This window comes from Hemicordylus capensis, chromosome 5, assembly GCF_027244095.1.
Source record: "Hemicordylus capensis ecotype Gifberg chromosome 5, rHemCap1.1.pri, whole genome shotgun sequence".
Classification (NCBI taxonomy): Eukaryota; Metazoa; Chordata; class Lepidosauria; order Squamata; family Cordylidae; genus Hemicordylus; species Hemicordylus capensis.
In genome coordinates this window covers 88,191,709-88,214,408 of record NC_069661.1, presented here as the reverse complement: position 1 = coordinate 88,214,408, position 22,700 = coordinate 88,191,709, and the positions used below count along the sequence as shown (strand labels likewise).

General features: G+C 46.0%; 1 protein-coding gene across 1 annotated transcript in view; it reads right to left on the bottom strand.

Moving 5' to 3' along the window:
• The window catches only part of LOC128325874 (magnetosome-associated protein MamJ-like), a 35,819-nt gene extending 14,026 nt beyond the window's left edge, over nucleotides 1–21,793 (bottom strand). The window contains exon 1 of the mRNA XM_053251720.1: nucleotides 21,566–21,793. The gene's annotated coding sequence lies outside the window, so the exon portion shown is untranslated. The remainder of the gene's footprint in view (nucleotides 1–21,565) is intronic.
• Nucleotides 21,794–22,700: the final 907 nt, after the last annotated feature.

Here is a 22,700-nt window from a genome sequence, read left to right as displayed (position 1 = left end):
CTTTTCCTCTTGCTCTTTTCCTCTTGAACATCAGTGAGTTTCCGTTGGAGTCAACTGTACACTGATTCTCCCAAGCTAGAAGCTGCTAGCATGACTTCTTTGTTAAAGTTTTTAAACTACATGTGAGAGATTGATATAACTCCTTATCTCAATATTCTCATTCTTTTATGGGTTTTTTTTAAACACACACACACACATTCCACTCGCATACCTAATACTGACTCATATTAATATTCACAAACATTTATACACTTTTAGGACCTTGATTTCTAATTATTTTAATACTTTCATTAAATTATAAATTATATTACATTATAATATAATTAAATTATATTACATAAAATATAATTACAGTAAATTATATTACATTATAATACTTTGTTTTTTAAAATTAAATTTATTGTAAACAAAATGTTATTTTCATAGTACAGTAAGAAAAACAAAATCACTTTGATGTGGCTTTTAGTCTTTTGATACGTTTAATAGGGTTATCTTGGAAAGGCTTGTTCTTCGAGTGCAATTTCCTTAACAAAACTTTATATCAATTGTTGGTAATGGTATCTGGATGACTGTAGGGTAGGGTTTCAAAAACATAAGGTCCTTGACTTGGTTGGTTTGTGTGCTTCAAGCCAGTCAAAGTAATATGTGCTAATAGTTAATTCCTCTTGTGCTCAATTAAGTCCCATGACCTACCCATAACATTGACCAAAGCTTAAGCAGCTGATTAGTGCCCAGTGGAGTCTCATTGCTTTCAGTGGCACACCAGACCTTGACATGAATATAATTAAAGATGCTCATACATATGTGGTCTAAGGTTCAAGGCTTTACAGACATAAATATTGAAAATTTAAACATTTCTTTTCAGAGCACATTTTGAAAGTAATTACTTAGAGCGCCCCCCCCTTATTATTTCTTTTCTAATTTCCAAATCTACAAATTCAGCACATACAGTTGTATGAATCCAAAATATTGTTTCTCTTGGCATCCTCTGATTCCAAGACATTGTTGCTAGACATTTCTCAGTGCATCCTACAAAAGCATAGTAACTAGACATTTTTCCACCTGCAGTGTCAGAATGACTGCAGAACTATAGAAAGAATATGCAAATGACAAAGACGTGGGTGTCATTACAAAAAGACATTGTTGTATCCTTTCCAGTATCTTTTATGTCTTGTTACTTAAAAGTTTGTCCCAGTGGGGATCCTGTAGAGAGTAGGGATGTGCAAAAAATTTCGGGCACAGAACGCTCTGTGCCCGAAACGAGCAATTTCGGGTGATTTGGGGCTGAACTGAATCACCCGCGATGTCCCCTGATATTTTTCGGGCCCGAGCCGAATCACCCGAATTTCGGGCATGAAAAATTCAGGTGATTCAGTTCATGGTTGATTTGGGGTGTGTGTTTTTTTTGAAGTTTTAGTGACTTTGGGGCAGTTTGGGGGCATAGCATGGGATCTGGGCAAAAAGAGTGGGGTGGGGTGGTAGTGCCTAATGGGTGCAGGCTACCACCCCAATTTCAGGGGGATCGGGCAAAGGGCTGATTTTTGGGGAATTTCTGAAGTTTTCATTTCTTTGGGGCAGATTGGGGCAGAAAGTGGGGACTGGGGCAGAATAGTGGGGTTGGGTGGTAGTGCCTAATGGGTGGAGGCTACCACCCCAATTTCAGGGGGATTGGACAAAGGGCTGATTTTTTGAGAATTTTTGAAGTTTTAGTGACTTTGGGGCAGTTTGGGGGCAGAAAGTGGATCTGCCCCAAAAGAGTGGGGTGGGGTGGTAGTGCCTAATGGGTGGAGGCTACCACCACAATTTCAGGGGGATTGGGCAGAGGCCTGATTTTTTGGGAATATTTGAAGTTTTTGTGTCTTTGGGGCAGATTGGGGGCAGAAAGTGGATCTGCCCCAAAGGAGTGGGGTGGGCTGGTAGATAGTGCCTAATGGGTGGAGGCTACCACCCGTCCCCAATTTCAGAGTGATTGGGCAGAGGGGTGAATTTTGGTGAATTCTGAGGTTTGTCTTCATAAGGTGAAGTGTGCTAAATTGATTACTTCCTCATATTCATAGTAATTGAGAGTGTGAAAAAGTTAAAGTGGGGTCATGAGAGTTGTCTAATTGAAAAAAATCTCATTTGCTATGATAGAATGAGAATTCACACCTCAGAAAAAACTTCTGCACTGAGAAATGTCTAGGATGCACTGAGAAATGTCTAGCAACAATGTCTTGGGATCAGAGGATGCCAAGAGAAACAATATTTTGGATTCATACAACTGTATGTGCTAAATTTGTAGATTTGGAAATTAGAAAAGAAATAATAAGGGGGGGGGAGCGCTCTAAGTAAGAGGGCATGCCATCTCTCCTGCCGTTACTCCCCTGCAACTGGTACTCAGAGGCATCCTGCCTTTGAGGCTGGAGGTGGCCCACAGCCCTCTGACTGGTAACCATTAGTTGTTGGCTGTCACCACATCCTGTGGCAGAGAGTTTCTACAAGTGGATCATGCGTTGTGTGAAATAGCACTTCCGTTTGTTGGTCCTAGACCTCCTGGCAATCAATTTCATGGAGTGACCCCGGTTCTAGTGTTGTGTGAGAGGGAAAATAATTTCTCTCTCTCCACCTTCTCAACACCATGCATGATTTTATAGACCTCTATCATGTCTCCCCGTAGTCATCTTGTTTCTGAACTAAAAAGCCCCAGGTGTTGTAGTATTGCCTCATAAAAAATGTGCTCTAGGCCCCTGATCATCTTGGTTGCCCACTTCTGTACCTTTTCCAGTTCTACAATGTCCTCTTTAAGATGTGGTGACCAGAATTGTATGCAGTACACCAAGTGTTGTCACACCATAGTTTTGTATAAGGGCATTATAATATTAGCCGTTTTATTTTCAATCCTCTTCCTAACGATCCCTAGCATGGAATGAACCTTTTTCACAGCAGAGGTATTCTGAGTGTGGATTCTATGATAGCTAATGAGATTTTCAATGAAACACCATGAATCCACTCTACACCTCAGAAACAACAGAACCCTGTACCCCATGGGTTAGAAACCCATGGGGGTGGTTGGCACCCTATGTGCACTACACTACCATTCGCTCTGGGCCACCCCAGCACCCCCCAAGTGCACTTATGGGGCTGCTGAAAGCTCCATGTATACCCTATGAGGAAAAACCTTAAAGACGCGTAAACTTTAACAATTTCCCAAAAATCAGCCCTCTGCCCAAATCCTTTGAAAAAATTCAGGTAGCTTCCTTGACCCTACCTGGCACTACCACCAACCCCACACTGCTCTAGGCCACCCCTTTTCCCCCCACGTGAAGCTATATATTTGCTGACACCTCAATGCTTCTCTATGGGGGAAAACCTTAAAGACGCATAAACTTCAACAATTCCCCCAAAATCAGCCCTCTGCCCAATCACTCTGAAATTGGGGTGGTAGCCTCCACCCATTAGGCACTACCACCCCACCCCACTCTTTTTGCCAAGATCCCACGCTATGCCCCCGAACTGCGCCAAAGACACTAAAACTTCAAAAATTCCCCCCAAATCAGCCCTTTGCCCAATTCCCCTGAAATTTGGGTGGTAGCCTCCAACCATTGGGCACTACCACCCCACCCCACTATTTTGCCCCTGGGACCCGTTTTTCTTACCTGAATCAATTTGGATTCGGATTTAATCCGAATCCAAACCGAATCAGGGGTGATTCGGGTAGCCCAGATTCGGGCACAGAACAGAACAGGGGTGATTCGGTTCAGGTCCAGAACCGAATCACCAAAATCCTGAATTGCACACCCCTACCCTTATCCCATGACTGCTTAGTTTCCTCAGGAGTCTTTGATGAGGAACTTTGTCAAAAGCTTTTTGGAAGTCTAAGTATACCATGTCAACTTGATCACCTTGATCCACACACTTGTTGACATTCTCAAAGAACTCCGAAACATTGGTGAGGCAAGATTTCCCTTTGCGGAAGCCATGCTGGCTCACTGCCAGCAGGGCCTGTTCTTCTAGGTGCTTTACAATTTTATCCTTCAGGATGCTTTCCATCAATTTGCCTGGAATGGACGTTAGGCTACCCAGCCTGTAATTTCCCGGATAGCCCCTGGATCCCTTTTTGAAAATCAGTGTTACTTCTGCTACTCTCCAGTCCTCTGGTACAGAGCCAGATTTCAGGGATAAGTTATATATTTTAGAAAGGCGGTCAACAATTTCACATTTAAGTTCTTGGAGGACTCTTGGATGGATGCCATACAGCCCTGGTGATTTGTGAGCTTTCAGTTTTTCCAGACAGTTTAGAACATCATCTCTTGTCACTTCTATCTGACTCAGCTCTCTAGCCTCCATCCCTTAAAAGCCTGGTTCAGGAACAGGTATATGCTCAGTATCCTCTGCCGTGAAGACAGACGCAAAGAACTCATTCAGCTTCTCTGCAACCTCCATATCCTCCTTAATAATCCCTTTCACTCCCTCATTGTCTAATGGTCCAACCGCCTCCCTGGTAGGTTTCCTGCTTCTGATGTACTTAAAGAAGTTTTTGTTATTCCCCTTGATACTTTTGGATAAATGTTCCTCAAACTCTCTTTTTGCTTCCCTTATTGTCACCTTGCATTTCTTTTGCCAGAGTTTGTGTTTCTTTCTGTTCTCCTCCTTTGGACAGGCCTTCCAATTTTGGAAGGAAGTCTTCTTCCCTTTTATGACTTCCTTGATGGTACCCATTGGCCATGCTGGCATCCTCCTGGACTTAGTGGTACCTTTCCTCCTTTGGGGTATACAATCTAACTGGGCTTCTAGTATTGTGGTTTTGAGTAAACTCCATGCACTCTGGAGCGAAGTGACTCTCCTGATTTTCCCCCTCAGCTTTCTTTTCACCATACTCCTCTTTTTGGAGAAGTTTCCTCTTCTGAAATTCAAAATGTCCATGTTAGACATCCTTGGTGATTCTCTCCCCGCATGTATGCTGAATTTGATGGCACTATGGTCACTGTTCCCTAAAGGGTCAATGACACTGACATCACGCACCAGGTCCTGGGTGCCACTCAGAATTAGGTCCAAAGTCAACTTCTCTCTGGTTGGTTCCATGACCAACTGTTCTAGGGCACAGTCATTTAGCGTATCTAGAAATTTGACCTCTTTGTCATGACCTGACTGTGAATTTACCCAGTCTATGTGTGGGTAATTGAAGTCACCCATAATTACAGCTCTGCCTCTCCTTGACACCTCCCTGATTTCCTCCTGCAACTCCCAGTCACTGTTGGCGTTTTGATCCGGAGGGCGATAGCACGTCCCCAGTTGCACGTTCCCTTTCAGGCCTTGTATTGTCACTCACAGGGTTTCTGTGGAGGACTCCAGTCCACCTAGGTTTTCTAGCTTGTTAGATTCTATCCCTTCTTTAACATACAGTGCTACCCCTCCTCCAAGGCACCCCTCCCTGTCCTTTCTATAGAGTTTATATCCAGGGATAACAGTACCCTACTAGTTCTCACTGTTCTACCATGTTTCTGTTATGCCCACTATATCTATTTCTGCGTTAGCAACCAAGCACTCCAGCTCACCCATCTTGGCTCGGAGGCTTCTGGCATTGGCATATAAGCACCTATACATTGAATCTCTCACCTGATGTATGCTATTCTTTTGACTCTTTGACCTGTTGGCACAGGCTCCTGTCTGCTCTTTATGCGGCTCTGCTCTGTCCCCTTCTGTTTTATCTGAATTTTTGCAGCCTCACACTTTAAAGGATGGCTTTTGCCAAATGGGATACTGCCCTTCTCCCATCGGCTGTTCCCCAGGTGTCATTTTAAAAGCCGCTCTGCAACCTTTTTGATTTTAAGCGCCAGCAGTCTGGTTCCATCTTGGTTCAAGTGCAAGAACCGTCCCTTTTGTATAGGCCTTGCTTGCCCCAAAATGTATCCCAGTGCCTAACAAATCTAAACCCCTTCTCCTGGCGCCAACGTCTCGTCCACGCAGTGAAACCCCTCAGCTCTGCCTGTTTCACTGAACCTGGGCGTGGAATAGGTAGCATTTCTGAGAATGCTACCTTGGGGATCCTGGACTTCAAAATGCTACCTATCAGCCTAAATTTGGCTTCCAGGACCTCCCAACTACATTTCCCCACATTGTTGGTGCCGACGTGCACCACAACAGCTGTCTCCTCCACAGCACTGCCTAGGAGCCTGTCTAGATGCTGCGTGATGTCTGCAACCTTCGCACCAGGCAGGCAAGTCACCATGCGGTCAACACGCGGGTCATAAACCCATCTCTTTATAACTCTAATGATCAAATCACCCACTACAAGGAGGCCCCCACCCCCCAGAGGCGTATCCCCTGTGCTAGAGGATATGGGCCCATCATCCATGGAAGGGGTCCCTTCTAAAGTATCATTTCCCGCTTCCTCAGACTGATGTCCTCCTTGCCCAAGACCTTCATTCTCCTTGACAGCAGAGGATCTACCATCCCTGGAGTGGGATGTGTCTATCACATCCCTGAAGGTCTTGTCCATATGTCTCTCTGTCTCTCTGAGCTTCTCCAGATCTGCCACCTTGGTCTCAAGGGAATGGATTTGTTCCCTGAGGGCCAGAAGCTCCTTGCACCGAGCACACAACCATGACTTCTGCCCATGGGGCAAATAGTCATACATGTGGCACTCTGTGCAATACACTGGGAAGTGCCCCTTCCCCTGCTGACTTTCTATCTTCATACTGTTTTTGTTGGCTGTTTACAGTATTTAAAGATAGTTTATTAGAAGTAGTTTATTATCTGTTTATTAGATAGTTTATTAGAAGGATAGGTCTCAGCTGTAATGGTCAGCTATTTATATGTCCAAACAGCCTTTCCCAAGAATATGAGGGATACGAGGGAGGGATTTGTACTTAAGTTCTCTTCTCCACCAGGATCCTCGTGATCACAGGGGCTTGTTCCAAACTCCACCGCACACTTCCCGCTAAACTCCTGCAAAACTCCTACATCCTGTTTGCCATCCCTGTTCGCTATGCTCTGTTCGCTATGCTCCTGGGCCTTCACCTCTTATGTGGAGTAGCCTTCCGACTGAGACACAGGATGTGAGTCAAGGGAATGTGGGGCCTCTCCCAGCCCTAGATGATTCCACCCCCTCCAGGCAGGGACAAAGTAAACACTGGAGTTTGGTAGCCCTAGCAAATCCTAGCCCTGGGGGATTCTAACCCTAGCAAATAACACACACAGAGAGAGAGACTAAGACCTACCCCTTAAAGAGAAACAGCCCCATAAAATCTCCTCTCTTCCTGTTTGTTTGAAGAGGAAAAGGCTAGATGTTTAGAAAAGCTTGCTCACCTTCTCAGCTGTGTCTGTTCTTCACAGAATAGCCTTCCAACTACATCCCTGCGCTTCCAACACGAGCACTGGGATGTAGAATCAGCAGACCAGGAAGATAGACAAATGTCTGCAATGTGATTCACAGTTAGAAAAAAAATAATGGGTTTGGCAACCTCCAGTTTCATGTTACATGTTAATGTAGCCTGTAGAAGCAGCTATGAACCAGACATTTGATGTGATAAGCCAGGGGCAGGCAACCTGGGCACTCCAGCTGTTCTTGAGCTACAGTTCCCATCATACCCAGCCATAAAAACCCATGGCTAGGGATGATGATAGTTATAGTTCAACAACAGCTCAAATGGCTCAGATTGCCCACTTGTGTGATAAATGTTGTGCCAGCAGGGGTGAGCTCCTCTTACAGAAATGTCCTAGGATCTAGGAATGATCACAGTGCACTTCTGCTTCCAGTCAATCACAAGCACTGGGGCAGTAGAATTCCAGATGCCAGAGATCGATTCTTTGCCAAAAGATACACATGAACATGAAGCTGTGTTCCCTCTAGTCCCAAATTCTCTATTCACTGCATTCAGTAAAATTAGAAGAAAGGCTAAAGAAAGCTGTGTTTCAGAGCTTTGTTTATAAACTCAAAGAACAGAGTCAGACAAAAATCATACTTTTGGCCATTGGAGATAAAAATGCACTCTTGGCTGGTTTCATTTTTTAATGTGCCTCTATTGAATATAATGGCTGCATATAAAGGGCTGGCTCCAGCTTTCAGGAGCTTCTCGGCAAACTGCCTTCTATGGTCCCTCACCCTCAGGTTTGTGGTTAGCTTACACTAGCAGATGGGATGGGAGAGAGAAGTAATGATGACATGACCATCTTGCTTGAGAGCGTGGCTTAGCCATCACCACAGAAAGCTACGGACACAAAGGTGGTCTTGAGAATTGAGAGCATCGGGTCACTCGGCAGTTGTCCAGGTATGCTGAGCCCTAATGCTGGATTCATCCTGAGCCCTGACAGGAACCATGCTTTTCTGTCCTACAAATCAAAAGTATCACATGCCCTGCCAAACACCGCAGGGTCAAAATATCTTAAGGTGAACAAGATTGAAAACATTCACATCATGACAATTAGAAATTAGTAAACAGGTTATCATCTACTCCTGTTAGAGTTGGGTTCAGGATTACTGGATAATAATCTCATCTAACTTTGTCAAGTGAAAAACCTCTAACGTATCTTCCAAAAAAATGCCAGTGCCAAGATGCTGCTCTCCATGCCAGCTTGAACTGTAGATTTATCCCTTCACTGACCAAGAGGAGGAGGAGGAGGAGGAGGAGGATGGGCTTACATACCCAGAGAAATGGGGTCAGTGACAGATTGACCTATGCTGTTGCAAGGATTGAAAAAACACGCCAGAGCTGCTACAGAGGCAGATCTTTTCTGCTCCTAATAACTCCTGCCCAATTGCACATTACAACAATACAATACAACAAATACAACAATACAACATAAATAAATACAACAATATTGCTGTTTGGAACAATGGAAGTATTGTTGCAACTTGCAATTGCACAAGAGTTCATAGCTGTGGAACCGACCTGCCTCCAACCCCAGTCAGGTATTTTTATTTTTTTAAAAAAAAAACAACTTGCAGCAGCACAGGGATCCCCATTTCTCTATGCAGTATGTGAGTGATTCTTAAGAATGTTTATATTGTCATAACCTGGCAAACTCTGGTTTCAGGGCAGGGGGGAAATTCCCTCTTCCTGGTCCGCCAAGGCCACATCCCAGCAACCTCCATAGCACTCATGTCACCAGACTGTGGGGAAGGCATCAGAACGTTTGCAGGGCAGCAGCCATTGGCCACAATCTTCAAGGGGGCGTGTCAAATGAGCACTCATGCCTTTTTGGAATGGACCGCCCACTCTTGCCAGGGAAAGGGCATTTAAATCCCTTTAAATGGCATTTGAGCCCTTCTCTTGACAGCAATAATGCCGCCATGCTCATAAGAGCCCCGCAGCAAAACGTTATCACACAAGCACAATTACTGACAATGGGGGGATGGAGAGAGGCACTATTTTTCTATTACTCTAGGAAGGGATCGTGATGACTTCCTAGGAGGAAATATGTATATGAGGGAGGGCAAAGGATCCTTGTGTCTGGTCCACTGTGACCAAGGATGCTCTTGTGATGGCATATCGTGGCAAAGCAGTCCAGGAACACCCAAGCAAGCACACTCCTTCCCCTGTGTTGGCTTACCGCCTGCGGTTTAACCCTTTCATGAGAGGGCCAGGCCACTGGGCAGGAGCAGAGGCCCAGTGAGCTTTGGGCCTCCTCCAGACTGTGCTGTCATGAGTGGTCCAGACTGGAGCATCACACAGGAGTAATCTGCTCCTGCTGGATGGTTCATCTCATGAGTAACCCCAGAGACTGCATGCTTTTAGCCAAGGGAAAGGGGCTAGGGCCCCCTTCCCCAACATAATTGTACAAAAAATAGACCTGTACCATTCATGAATTCCTGAGTGGGCGTGCCTTTTAAACCCAACCCTGGGTATCGCTGCCCTTCCATATGTGATCTTTGCAGTGATCTCATCGGGTTGTCCAGTTTATGGTGCCATTGCAATTGCATGTGCTTGTGAACATACTTCTTTATTTTTTCATTTTTGGAGAGCAAAACACGTATTCCTGTCTTGCCAATGCGACTTTTCTCTTTGATAGGCTGAGAAGCTGGGGATGGGACAATGCAGTGTCCCTGCTGTTGGACAATGGGTGAAGAGCACAGACGGGGCTGGACAAGTGCTTGGAGAAGCAGCCAGTGAGAGGCATGGAGCGGGTACATTCCTATGTAGGTCTGGCCACTCTCTCTATGATTTTGGTTCCAGAAACAGCACAAAATCCTGGTTATGGCAGCACTTGTGTTCGGATGTAACGCTGCCACCTTCAAACCTCAGATTGGAGCAGCAAAACTCACTAGAAAACGGAGGTTGAAACTGGAGTTTGGTGAGGGAAACTGCAAGTTGCTTTTGCCATGATACTGTGATTTCATGTATTCGGACATACACAGATTCCACCCTCTGCCCCATTCAACTCTGGTTTGGCGTTACATGCAAATAAGACCAATGTGAATGTCTCTATTTACTGGTTTGGGGTTGGAGTCATGATTTGTTTGTCTGCTCCTTACTTTCTGACAGATTTAAAACTGAGATATTCTCCCTCTCTCTACATAAGAGATTGTTAGCCTCTTTATTGTTTTCTTAGCCTAGGTTTAGTACATAATAAAATCAAACTCGTGTTTCTCATTTAAAAGTTCCTTCCTGTTCAATGACTTATAGAGCATAAGTAATTTCTCTGCAACAGCTCCCCCCCCCCCCGCTAAATATATAAGAGAATCACTACTTTTAAAAGTGTCTCTTTCCCAATTTAGCAGGAGTTTGCAAGGGGCCGGGGAAGCTGTACGTGAGGAGAGATCCTTCCTAACTAGGGACACTGAGCTGTCTCTGTACTTCTGGAGTTTATTGTGGGAGGAACCAATGCTATGTGTCAGTGGGAGGGGGCAAATTATAATTGTGTACACAGTTAACGGTATGCCTGAATAGGGCTGCTATCTTTCTAATATTAGTGCAAAGTATGTAGTAAGATTACTCTGAATCTAATTAAATGGAATTCAAAGAAACTCCTATTTTGATGGCTGGAAGTTGTTCTGTAGTCCACTCTGGATCCCTCTCCAGATCTTTGTTATGCAGTCCCATCCTCTGCACATTTCTGTGAAATTACATCCTGCTTTCTATTACTCCAATTTAAGTCTACATAAGTTTGTAGACTTTGCCTGGTTTGTGAACATTTTTCATCCACCCAAAATGCCTTTGGGCCAAAAGGGATGTCAATGTGCTTGCTTTTGGGATCTGCAGAATGTGCCCTAGGGTCCAATTCAGGGTCTTTTCTTTTTCCTCCCTTCAGCAGTTGAGGAACCTTGAAGTGAGACTCATTCAGTGCAAGACTGCTTTTGCATACTAATACAAATTCCACAAGGCAGTAGAATTCTCCTCAAAATCCCAAACCTCACAGTATCTCCACCTCAGCTGCTGCAGTGCAAGCAGAAATATATGCTTCCATTGCAAAGACAAATGGATCAGAGCCATATAAAGTTATCTCCTGGTTGTCACTGAAATGATGAACACTACTGCTTCTTGCAACAGAGATGTCATGGTGTTGCCTTGTGGCCGCTCTCACTATCGTTTGGAAGTCACTTGCTGCTGCTGCTGCACTAATGCAGGAGAGGGACCAGTGGTAAAGGGATCCGTTGTCTCTTTGCCTTGGTGCTGGTATCACAAACCAGGACTGCTCAACTTCAGCCCTCCTGTAGATGTTGGCCTACAACTCCCATAGCCCCTGACTATCGACCACTGTGGTTGGGGATTATGGGAGCTGTAGTCCAAAGTGGGGCAGCGGGGAAATGCTTGACTAACAAGCAGAAAGTTGCTGGTTCGAGTCCCCGCTGGCACCTGTATCATGCAGCAGTGATATAGGAAGATGCTGAAAGGCATCATCTCCTACTACGCAGGAGGAGGCAATGATAAACCCCTCCTGTGTTCTACCAAAGAAAACTACAGGGCTCTGTGGGTGCCAGGAATTCAAATCGACTTGATGGCACACTTTACCTTTAACCTTTAGTCCAAAAACAGTTGGAGGGCCGAAGGTGAGCAGTCCTGTCCTAAACCATGCTGTCTCAGTACACAGGACTAAGATTAAGACATTATACTTACCCCCCCCCCCAGATAAATTATATTTTTCTTTGTATGATATCTTTATTATGGAGAAGACACATATATAATATAAAGGTGGCTGCCAGTTCCATCTCTGGGTCACAGTGAATTTTCCTATTCCTAGGGGGGAAAGCTTCCTTCAGTGGCTCCCTGGATTCACCTGCAGAGGCAACTCTGGAAGACTATTCCCTTACTCTAATACAGGCACATGCCACAGAGGTATGGTATTAGGCAGTGGCATCTGGTGAAGTACTTTGCTAGCAGGCTAGCTGCTATGGGGCAGTCAAGGGGGGAAGGAGAAGCAAACTCTTCCTAGTAGCCATTAGGAGGTGGGCAGGGAAGCCGGAAGTGGCTCAGTCACCATTGGAGAAGCGAATAGTGGTTGGCTGCTTAGCAGCTGTGGGTGTGAGATGCTGACATCAGTGTGGCAAACCTGCTAGACAGTCAGCACCCATGTGCTTGGACGATCTACGCTACTCCATGTCTCTACTGCCATCTCCCAAAGGACACACTTCTATTGTTCCTCCCCAATTGTCCCACAGCAGCGGACAACAATTTCTTGCAGAGAACCACTTCACTGGCTGCTACAGGGATGGGTGGAGACTAGGGGTGTGCAATTCGGATTTTCAGTTATTTGGTTTGGGACCTGAACCGAATCACCCCTGTTCTGTTTTGTGCCCGAATATGGGCCACCTGAATCACCCTTGATTCGGTTCGGATTCGGATTTAACCCGAATCTGAATCAATTTGGGGGGGAAGGGCCAAGGGGCAGAATTTTGGAGTGGGGTAGTAGTGCCCAATGGGTGGAAGCTATAACCCCAATTTCAGGGGGATTGGACAAAGGGCTGATTTTTGGGGAATATTTGAGGTTTTAGTGACTTTGGGGCAGTTCGGGGGCATAGCATGGGATCTGGGCAAAAAGAGTGGGGTGGCATGGTAGTGCCTAATGGGTGCAGACTACCACCCCAATTTCAGGGGGATTGGGAAAAGGGCTGATTTTTGGGGAATTTCTGAAGTTTTCATGTCTTTGGGGCACTTTGGGGCACTTTGGGGCATAAAGTGGGGCCTGGGGCAGAAGAGTGGGGTGGGGTGGTAGTGCCTAATGGGTGGAGGCTATCACCCCAATTTAAGGGGGATTAGACAAAGGGGTGATTTTTGGGGAATTTTTGAAGTTTTTGTGTCTTTGGGGCAGTTTGGGGGCAGAAAGTGGATCTGCCCCAAAAGGGTAGGGTGGAGTGGTTGTGCCTAATGGGTGGAGGCTACCACCCCAATTTCAGGGGGATTGGGCAGAGGGCTGATTTTTTGGGAATTTTTGAAGTTTTGGTGTCTTCGGACAAAAAAGAGTGGGGTGGGCTGGTAAATAGTGCCTAATGGGTGGAGGCTACCACCCGTCCCCAATTTCAGACTGATTGGCCAGAGGGCTGGATTTTGTTGATTTTCTGAGGTTTTTCTTCATAAAGTGCAGTGTGGTAGATTGATTCATTCAATATTCATAGTAAGTGAGAGTGTGAAAAAAGTGAAAGTGGGGTCATGAGAGTTCTTTAATTGAAAAAAATCTCATTTGCTATCATTGAATGAGAACTCACACCTCAGAAGTTTTTCTGAAGGGATGTTATTCCCTTATTTTCTTAGGAACTTTCCACTTTCTGCCCCCAATCTGCCCCAAAGACACCAAAACTTCAAAAATTCCCAAAAAATCAGCCCTCTGCCCAATCCCCCTGAAATTGGGGTGTTAGCCTCCACCCATTAGGCACAACCACTCCACCCTACCCTTTTGGGGCAGATACACTTTCTGCCCCCAAACTGCCCCAAAGACACAAAAACTTCAAAAATTCCCCCAAAATCACCCCTTTGTCCAATCCCCCTTAAATTGGGGTGATAGCCTCCACCCATTAGGCACTACCACCCCACCCCACTCTTCTGCCCCAGGCCCCACTTTCTGCCCCAATCTGCCCCAAAGACACAAAAACTTCAGAAATTTCCCAAAAATCACCCCTTTGCCCAATCCCCCTGAAATTGGGCTGGTAGCCTGCATCCATTAGGCACTACCACCCCACCCCACTCTTTTTGCCCAGATCCCATGCTATGCCCCCAAACTGCCCCAAAGTCACAAAAACTTCAAAAAATCCCCCAAAATCGGCCATGAGCCAAATCACCCGAATTTTTTGGCCCCGAAATTCAGGTGATTCGGCTCAGCGCCGAAAAATATCGGGGGACATCGGGGGTGATTCGGTTCGGCCCCAAATCACCCGAAATTGCTCATTTCTGGCACAGATCGATCTGTGCCCGAAAATTTTTGCACATCCCTAGTGGAGACTCTCATGTCCTGCTCTACCTGGTCAGCCCATGCTGCCACCACAGTATGATCTTTGCCAGTATTGATAGATGGTGGCAAAGACAAGCTTAGGTGGCAGACTTTTGGAAAGGGGTGTCATGCCCTTGATCTCTGACAGCGAGGAGGAAGGGGAAGCTGTCAACTTTCCAGCTGATTCAGGAGTGTCTGAGGGGCAGAGCCCGGCTGTCAGTGTTCATGAAGCGGCTGTGATAGATCCAGCTAATGATTCAGAGCAGGCACAACAACCTGAGACAGCAGAAATCATGAAGGACCAATCCAAAGAGGAGCTATGCAATCAAACCCCACTGACTCCACAACAGCAGCGGCTTACGAGATGCAGGGCTCAATTAGAGACTATTTAGGAGGAGCAAACGCCTCTTGCTGAGGGCTGATAAGCCTTGAATTCCTGCCAGCTGGGAGCTCTCGGCTTGCACTATAAATCATGTCACCAGCCTTCTACTCACTGCTGAAAAGCAACATTCGTCAACCTCCGTGTCGACAGCGTGCAGCCAAGTCTGGTCAAGACGAACTTTCCGAGCCGTAACCTGTTGCAGCAGCTCCGTTTTGTCCTGTGATCTTCCCTGGCAGTTGGCCAGACCCTGACAAGGGGAAAATTGTTGGAGCTAGGGCCTTGGCAGCATCAGCTCTCAGCTGCAATATCTCAAAGTGACCACTGGGGTGGGGGGCTAGGGTCATGGACAAAAGTGCTGGATTCCTCCCCTCTTTCTCCTTCCAGTGTTAGTCTTCATTTTGTCTCTCCAGAGAAGGCTGGTTGTTGTTTTGGTCTCTCTTTTCGTCCATGAACTACAGCTGAAATTATTTTGCAGGCTTTTTCACATTTGTTTGTAACCATTTCTTTAAATAAATCTTTGTAATTCTTCAGTAGTAAAGAACTTTCTCAAGACCTCTTGCTTTATTGTTTTCTCACCAGATTGGTTTTGCTCTGCTATCTGGGGATTGAACTGCCATTCTTCTCCTACATGAATTGTATTCCCTCCTACCAAAGTCCTGTTGCCATAGCAATTCAATGGGGCTATTCTCACGATCGGCAAAAATCTGTAGCCCTCTCCTTAGCCAGGGTTTGCAGAGCAAGCGCTCCACGAACCTGGACTATCTGATCATGAGTAGCTGCGGCACAGCTCCGTGCCGCGGCTACTCGTGAGTAGAGCCCGGAGGGGAGCAAAAAGCCACCTCCTGGCTCCGGGGGTCTCCCCAGTATGGCCCCCGAGCTCCCAAGCTCCCCAGCCCCTGCACGGCCCCCGAGCTCCCCAGCCCCTGCCGGCTCCGTGATAGAGCCAGCAATTGTGTGGGTGGCCGATTCGGCCACCCAGGGCTCCCACCGCGATCATCTGCAAGTGGCAAAAGCGGGTCTCACTGATTGTGAGACCTGCCTCAAAGAGTGAGCACAAAGATGACAGACCATTGTCTTTCCCCCTCTTCAAGCTCCTGTTGGTGCTGGCAGTTTTGCAGCTAATGAGAACCTGGGCTGAGGAGCTTCTTGCCAGCTCCAATAATGTCTCATCACTGGGGGTGCAATGGTTTTCATCACCAGCCCCCCTCTCTCTCTTCACACACACTCCACTTATATTTATTTTTTATATTAAAATTTCCATGCTTCAGGGGGCAAATGTCTACTAAAACACCCTAGAAAACCTTAACTCCACTGTTCAGCAAAAGCCCACAATATATCAAACCAAATAAACAGCAAGAAAACTAGAAGAACAATGTAGCCAGTATATAAATCTGCTAAAATAAATAAACATAAAGGGCACATACAATAAAGCTGTTCTGACCATCCTTCCAAAGGTTAAAATGGGTGAGGCCAGATGGGCTTCCTGAGAAAGCAAGTTCCAGGCCTAGAGGCCACTAAAGAGACAGTCCTGGACCATGTACCCACCAGTGTACCCTCAGATGGTGGTGGTAGACCACCTCATCCAGCCATCTCAAAAATAGGCAGGCAGAATCATGCAGGAGCAAGCAGCCTTTTAGCTACCTGGGACCCAAAGCTTTTAGGATTTTAAAGGTGATACTCAGCACTTTGTATTGGACTCATAAAATAACCAGGAGCCCAAGCAGATGGGAGAACATCAGAGTTATATACTCCAAATAATGGGCCCCTCAACAACATTCTGGCAGCAGCATTTGGCAGCAGTTGGAGTTTCCAAACTCTTCAAAGAAAACATTGCAACAGTTGCACATTGCATGTCGGGATGATGATGATGATGATGATGATGATGATGATGATGATTATTATTATTATTATTATTACATTTATATCCCGCTCTTCCTCCAAGGAGCCCAGAGCGGTGTACTACATACTTCAGTTTCTCTTTCACAACAACCCTGTGAAGTAGATTAGGCTGAGAGAGAAGTGACTGGCCAAGAGTCACCCAGCAAGTATCATGGCTGAATGGGGATTTGAACTCGGGTCTCCCCGGTCCTAGTCTGGCACTCAACCACTATACCACGCTGCAGTGGTCCCAGAGACAAGATTTTAAAATGGGCCCCTCACTGCCTTCCTCTCCTTCTCCTGGCCCCATATCTCTACTGCAGAAGAACATTTTGGAAATTTGGACACATGTAATATAGTGTAGCAGATTAACAGAGGACAGGAGACTACAGTTACAAGGTGTAAACAACAGCAGAACCAAATAATACAACAGTGAGGCACTTCACACGATCGGTGTGAAGCGCCATTTGGAGTAGTGCAAGGAGCTGTCCCTGGGCATCCAGATCAGCCGTCCACATGACCGCCAGCTCCGTCATGGGGCCAGCAGGGGATTGGGGGCCAGCTGCCCCCTGGAAGTTCCAGAATGCAGGGCATTCTGGAGAGACCCTCAGGGGCAGGAGGCGTGGAGCTGCGCCGCAGCAGCACATGATCAACAAAACAGGGTTAGTGGAGCACTTGCAAACCTTGTTTAAAGGGAGGGGTAGTTTTTGCGTTTTGCTGCCGGGAGCCGCGTGGCTCTCATGGCAACAGACGACCAGGGGAAATCAGGCTAGGTTCCCTTAGCCCAATTTCCCCTGGTTGTGAGAATAGCTTCAGTATCAGCAAGGGGGCAATTCATGCTTGCTACCACCAGACCAGCTCTCCTCCCCTTCTGTGGGTTCCAAAGGAAGCTTCTTTTCCAAGCTTAACAATTTTTGTCAGGGCTGTAGCATAGCGGGATTTTTAAACAACAACAACAACATTTTTCATTTGGAAAAGGCAGATGAAGGGATATCCAGGCAAACCACAGTTTAAAATTGGCAAACAATCCAGGATGCTAGGCTAGCTCCCCTCTTCCCCAACCCTCAAGTACTGTGAGCCATTTTTCCCCATAAGTGAGCAGAATGAGTTCTGGGCAGCAGTATCAAGCCAGTGTGCGCGCATGTGCATTATTATGTGCCACTATTGATACAACACACACACCATAAATATGAAAAGAAGGAACTGTATTTTACAATTCTATTTATCTGTTTCAATAGCAATTGTATTTGCCATTGGTGGTTAAAAGAGGCCTTTAACAATAAAACAATAATAAGAAAAATAAACAACTCCCTGTTGTCTAAGTTCTGTTTATTTAAATTTGAATCAATCCTTGCTTTCATGCTCTTATCCTGTAAAATATTGATTGCTTGAGTGTTAGTTGCCCCTCTAATTAGAGAGTCAGTCATACTAGGCTTCCCATTTCCTTCCAAATATCCTGGAGATTGGAAGTAACACATGCCCTAGATTAACCAAACTAGTTGCGTGCCAAAGTCAGAGTGCTAAATAAGGGCCTTAACTTTTGTTCCATCTTTTGGAGCTGATTCAAACCTTCATGGCAGGTAATAACATCAGAAACTTGAAGATAGATAAACATAGTAAGCTGCCTTCCACTGAGTCAGACCATTGGGCCATCTAACTAAGGATTATCTACACAGACTGGAAGCAGCTTCTTCAAGGTTTCAGGCAGGAGTCTCTCTCAGCCCTGTCTTGGAGATGCTTCCAGGGAAGGGACTTGGCACCTTCTGAATGCAAGCATGCAGTTACTCTCCCCCATCCCCTTATGGGTATATCTTACAGTGCTCACCAATGTAGTCTGCCATTCAAATATGAACCAGGGTAGATCCTGCTTAGCAGACAATTCATGCCTGCTGCCACAAGACCAACTCTCCTCTCCAACTCAGGACTCCAGGAGGAGGAATGTAAGTTGGGGTGATCCATAGGGAAACGAAATGGGGCAAATCCTCTTCTCTTAAGTCCAAAATACAAAAAATGCTAGAAAGGTCTGCAAAAAGGGGACTTTTTATACCTTTTGGGAAAAGGCTAATTTTTAATTATTTTTTAAGTAAAGGCTAACAAACAAATAGCAATAGCAATAGCAGTTACATTTATATACCGCTCTATAGCCGGAGCTCTCTAAGCGGTTTACAATGATTTAGCATATTGCCCCCAACATTCTGGGTACTCATTTTACCAACCTCGGAAGGATGGAAGGCTGAGTCAACCTTGAGCCCCTGGTCAGGATTAGGGATGTGCAAAAAATTTTGGGCACAGAACGATCTGTGCCCAAAATGAGCAATTTCGGGTGATTCGGGGCCGAACCTAATCACCCCCGATGTCCCCCGATATTTTTTGGGCCCGAACCGAATCACCCGAATTTCGGGCATGAAAAATTCGGGTGATTCGGTTCATGGTTGATTTGGGGGGATTTTTTGAAGTTTTAGTGATTTTGGGGCAGTTTGGGGGCATAGCATGGGATCTGGGCAAAAAGAGTGGGGTGGGGTGGTAGTGCCTAATGGGTTCAGGCTACCGCCCAAATTTCAGGGGGATTGGGCAAAGGGATGATTTTTGGTGAATTTCTGAAGTTTTCATGTCTTTGGGGCAGATTGGGGCAGAAAGTGGGGAGTGGGGCAGAATAGTGGGGTGGGGTGGTAGTGCCTAATGGGTGGAGGCTACCACCCCAATTTAAGGGGGATTGGACAAAGGGCTGATTTTTTGAGAATTTTTGAAGTTTTAGTGTCTTTGGGGCAGTTTGGGGGCAGAAAGTGGATCTGCCCCAAAAGAGTGGGGTGGGGTGGTAGTGCCTAATGGGTGGAGGCTACCACCCCAATTTCAGGGGGATTGGGCAGAGGCCTGATTTTTGGGGAATATTTGAAGTTTTGGTGTCTTTGGGGCAGATTGGGGGCAGAAAGTGGATCTGCCCCAAAGGAGTGGGGTGGGCTGGTAGATAGTGCCTAATGGGTGGAGGCTACCACCCATCCCCAATTTCAGAGTGATTGGGCAGAGGGGTGAATTTTGGTGAATTCAGAGGTTTGTCTTCATAAGGTGAAGTGTGCTAAATTGATTACTTCCTCATATTCATAGTAATTGAGAGTGTGAAAAAGTGAAAGTGGGGTCATGAAAGTTGTCTAATTGAAAAAAATCTCATTTGCTATGATAGAATGAGAATTCACACCTCAGAAAAAACTTCTGAGAAAAACTGCCCCAAAGTCACTAAAACTTCAAATATTCTCAAAAAATCAGCCCTTTGTCCAATCCCCCTGAAATTGGGGTGGTAGCCTCCAACCATTAGGCACTACCACCCCACCCCACTATTCTGCCCCAGTCCCCACTTTCTGCCCCAATCTGCCCCAAAGACATGAAAACTTCAGAAATTCACCAAAAATCATCCCTTTGCCCAATCCCCCTGAAATTGGGGTGGTAGCCTGCACCCATTAGGCACTACCACCCCACCCCACTCCTTTTGCTCAGATCCCATGCTATGCCCCGAACTGCCCCAAAGTCACTAAAATTTCAAAAATCCCCCAAAAATCAGCCCTTTGCCCAATTCCCCTGAAATTGGGGTGGTAGACTCCACCCATTGGGCACTACCACCCCACCCCAAAATTTTGCCCCTGGTCCCCTTTTTTACCCCCTGAATTGATTCAGATTCGGATTCGGATTAAATCCGAATCCGAACCGAATCAAGGGTGATTCGGGTGGCCCATATTCAGGCACAAAACAGAACAGGGGTGATTCCGTTCGGGTCCCCAACTGAATCACTGAATTCCCGAATTGCACACCCCTAGTCAGGATCAAACTTGTAACCTTCTGGTTACAGGGCGGCAGTTTTACCACTGCGCCACCAGGGGCTCAGTGGCAAATAAAGGCTAATTTATAATAGCAACCAGCACTCCAGTAAAACATACAATCAAGCAAACCACATATATAAAACACACTCCTCTCTCTCTCTCTCTCTCTCACACACACACGCACACAAATTGATATTACTTCTGAAGAGAAACACAGTGGCTAAGCAAGAGTTAGGGGTTTTGGTTTTACTTTCCTGGGGGGAGACTACAAGCTGAACAGAGTATGAACCCTTTCTTGACTCTGCAGCTGCCCAGGAAATGCTGCCCAGGATCAAAACTCACAGGGAGCACAATTGTCCACTCCTTGTGCACACACACCCTGATCCAACCCCAGAATGGTGAGCTGAGCAGCTGCCTCTCTGCCTGCTGCTCCTGCAGCTGCAGTGACTACAGAGAGAGTGAGCTGAGCAGCCTGGCAGCAAGCAGGGGCAGGCTGCTTGGTCTTGGAGCCTCTTGGAGCACAGGACCCCATGCGACCGTCCCTTGGGGACCCCCCTTGGGGGACCATTAGAGACCGTGAGCCAGGAGACATTTGTCTTCCTTTGTCTTATTAATGGTACACCCATGTTGCAACTGCCGCCTCATAGAACACAGTGCAATGGTCACTAACTAGTGTCTAATTTATGATGGCCGTTATTTAATACATTATAATATCTGAGATTTGGAAAGGGATCATTCCCTCTCCCCCTTATTAATGGAAGTAATCTGGTGAACACCTCTAAATGTGTTCGGGCTTTTTGTGGGGAATTAGATAGCTGGGGTGGAGCAGTCCCAGGTCAGAATAATTTTTGTGCAAAGTTCTGGTCCTGGGGAAATAAACTGACAGAGAGGTTGAAGTTCAAAAACAAAGAAAGGCTTTATTTGGGGTTCAGGGGTTCTGCAGAATAAAAAAAGTTGATTAAAGCAATATTACTACTAAAAATACATTACAAAGATTAACCAGATATTTGCAAAGAGACAGTTTAGCTTAGCATCTGAATTAAATGACTTCCAGGCTGGCTAGAGAACAGAAGGCTTTAGAGAAACAGGTTTTTGGATTTAAGAAAGAGAGCAGGGATAGGGAGAGCCCAGAGGCATGCAGTGATTATCATACAACCTCATCCTTCCTTTAGTGGTGATTGGACCCTTGTGACTCAGCCGCAACCGAAGGACCTCTTTCCCCGGGGACAGACCCAGGCGATGAAGAACTGAAAGCAGCTCAGGGGTTAGCAAGGATAAATCCAAAAGACGTCTGTTTTCATGCAGCCAGCTTCTCATAGCAGCAGGGCGAGCAGGATAGATCGGGCCAGCAAGGAAGGATGATCTGGAGGCTGGAAGCAGGAATAACGTGATGAGCAAGATACAGCCTGGTGTTATTGCGGGTGCCAAATGTATTGCTCATGCAGTGGCTGACTCCATGGTGTAAAGACCAAATGAAGCACACCGGTTCAAGAAACCAGGGTCAGTTATAGCCTAAAATGGGTCCTGAGGCAAAATACTGGCCACTCCTCCTTCCTGAGGAGGGAAATTCAAGTGGATCTCAAAAAAATCCATTGTCTTTGTTTGCTGCCCTTGAGTAAAACACAATGGCATGGATGGTCAAGAACAACCTGTATGTAAATGGGCTAAATGGCTGTGCAATGACAGTATCTGTTAGGTCAGAAAGACCCAGTAAACCAATCAGTAATTTTAGTGAGAGCACCTCTGAGTTCCTGTTGCCCACTTAGTTCTTTGTGACATGGAAGGGAGTTGCATTCACAATGCCTTATCTGACTTTTTCTGCTAAAGTAATTAACCTTAGCTTGTTTGAGGCAACTGCAGAGGAGGGGGTCCATCTTCGGACAGAGAGACCTTGAGTGTGGAGTTAACTCGAAAGCTAACTTAGTCTACCTAGACTTTCCCTAATATAGGGAAAAACATGAGGCTAATCCCCTTTCAATTTGCTTGGCAGTTGGTTGAATCTGTGGGTGACCGTTCCACTGCCTGCTTAATGGCCTGTCCCCAATATGCCAACAAACAGGGAGCCCACGATCCCGTGAGACTCCTGAGCATGTTAAGAGGAGCTCATCCAACCATCTCTACTTCAAACAGTTACTACTACAAATATTTATATATTGCTTTTCAACAGAAGTTCACAAAGCAGTTCACACATATAGCTCACCATCTTGACAACAGGCAGGCAGAATCATGCAGGAGAACAATTCTCCATCCACTATTCTCCATCCACTATTCAAACTTAGCAGTTGCAGAGA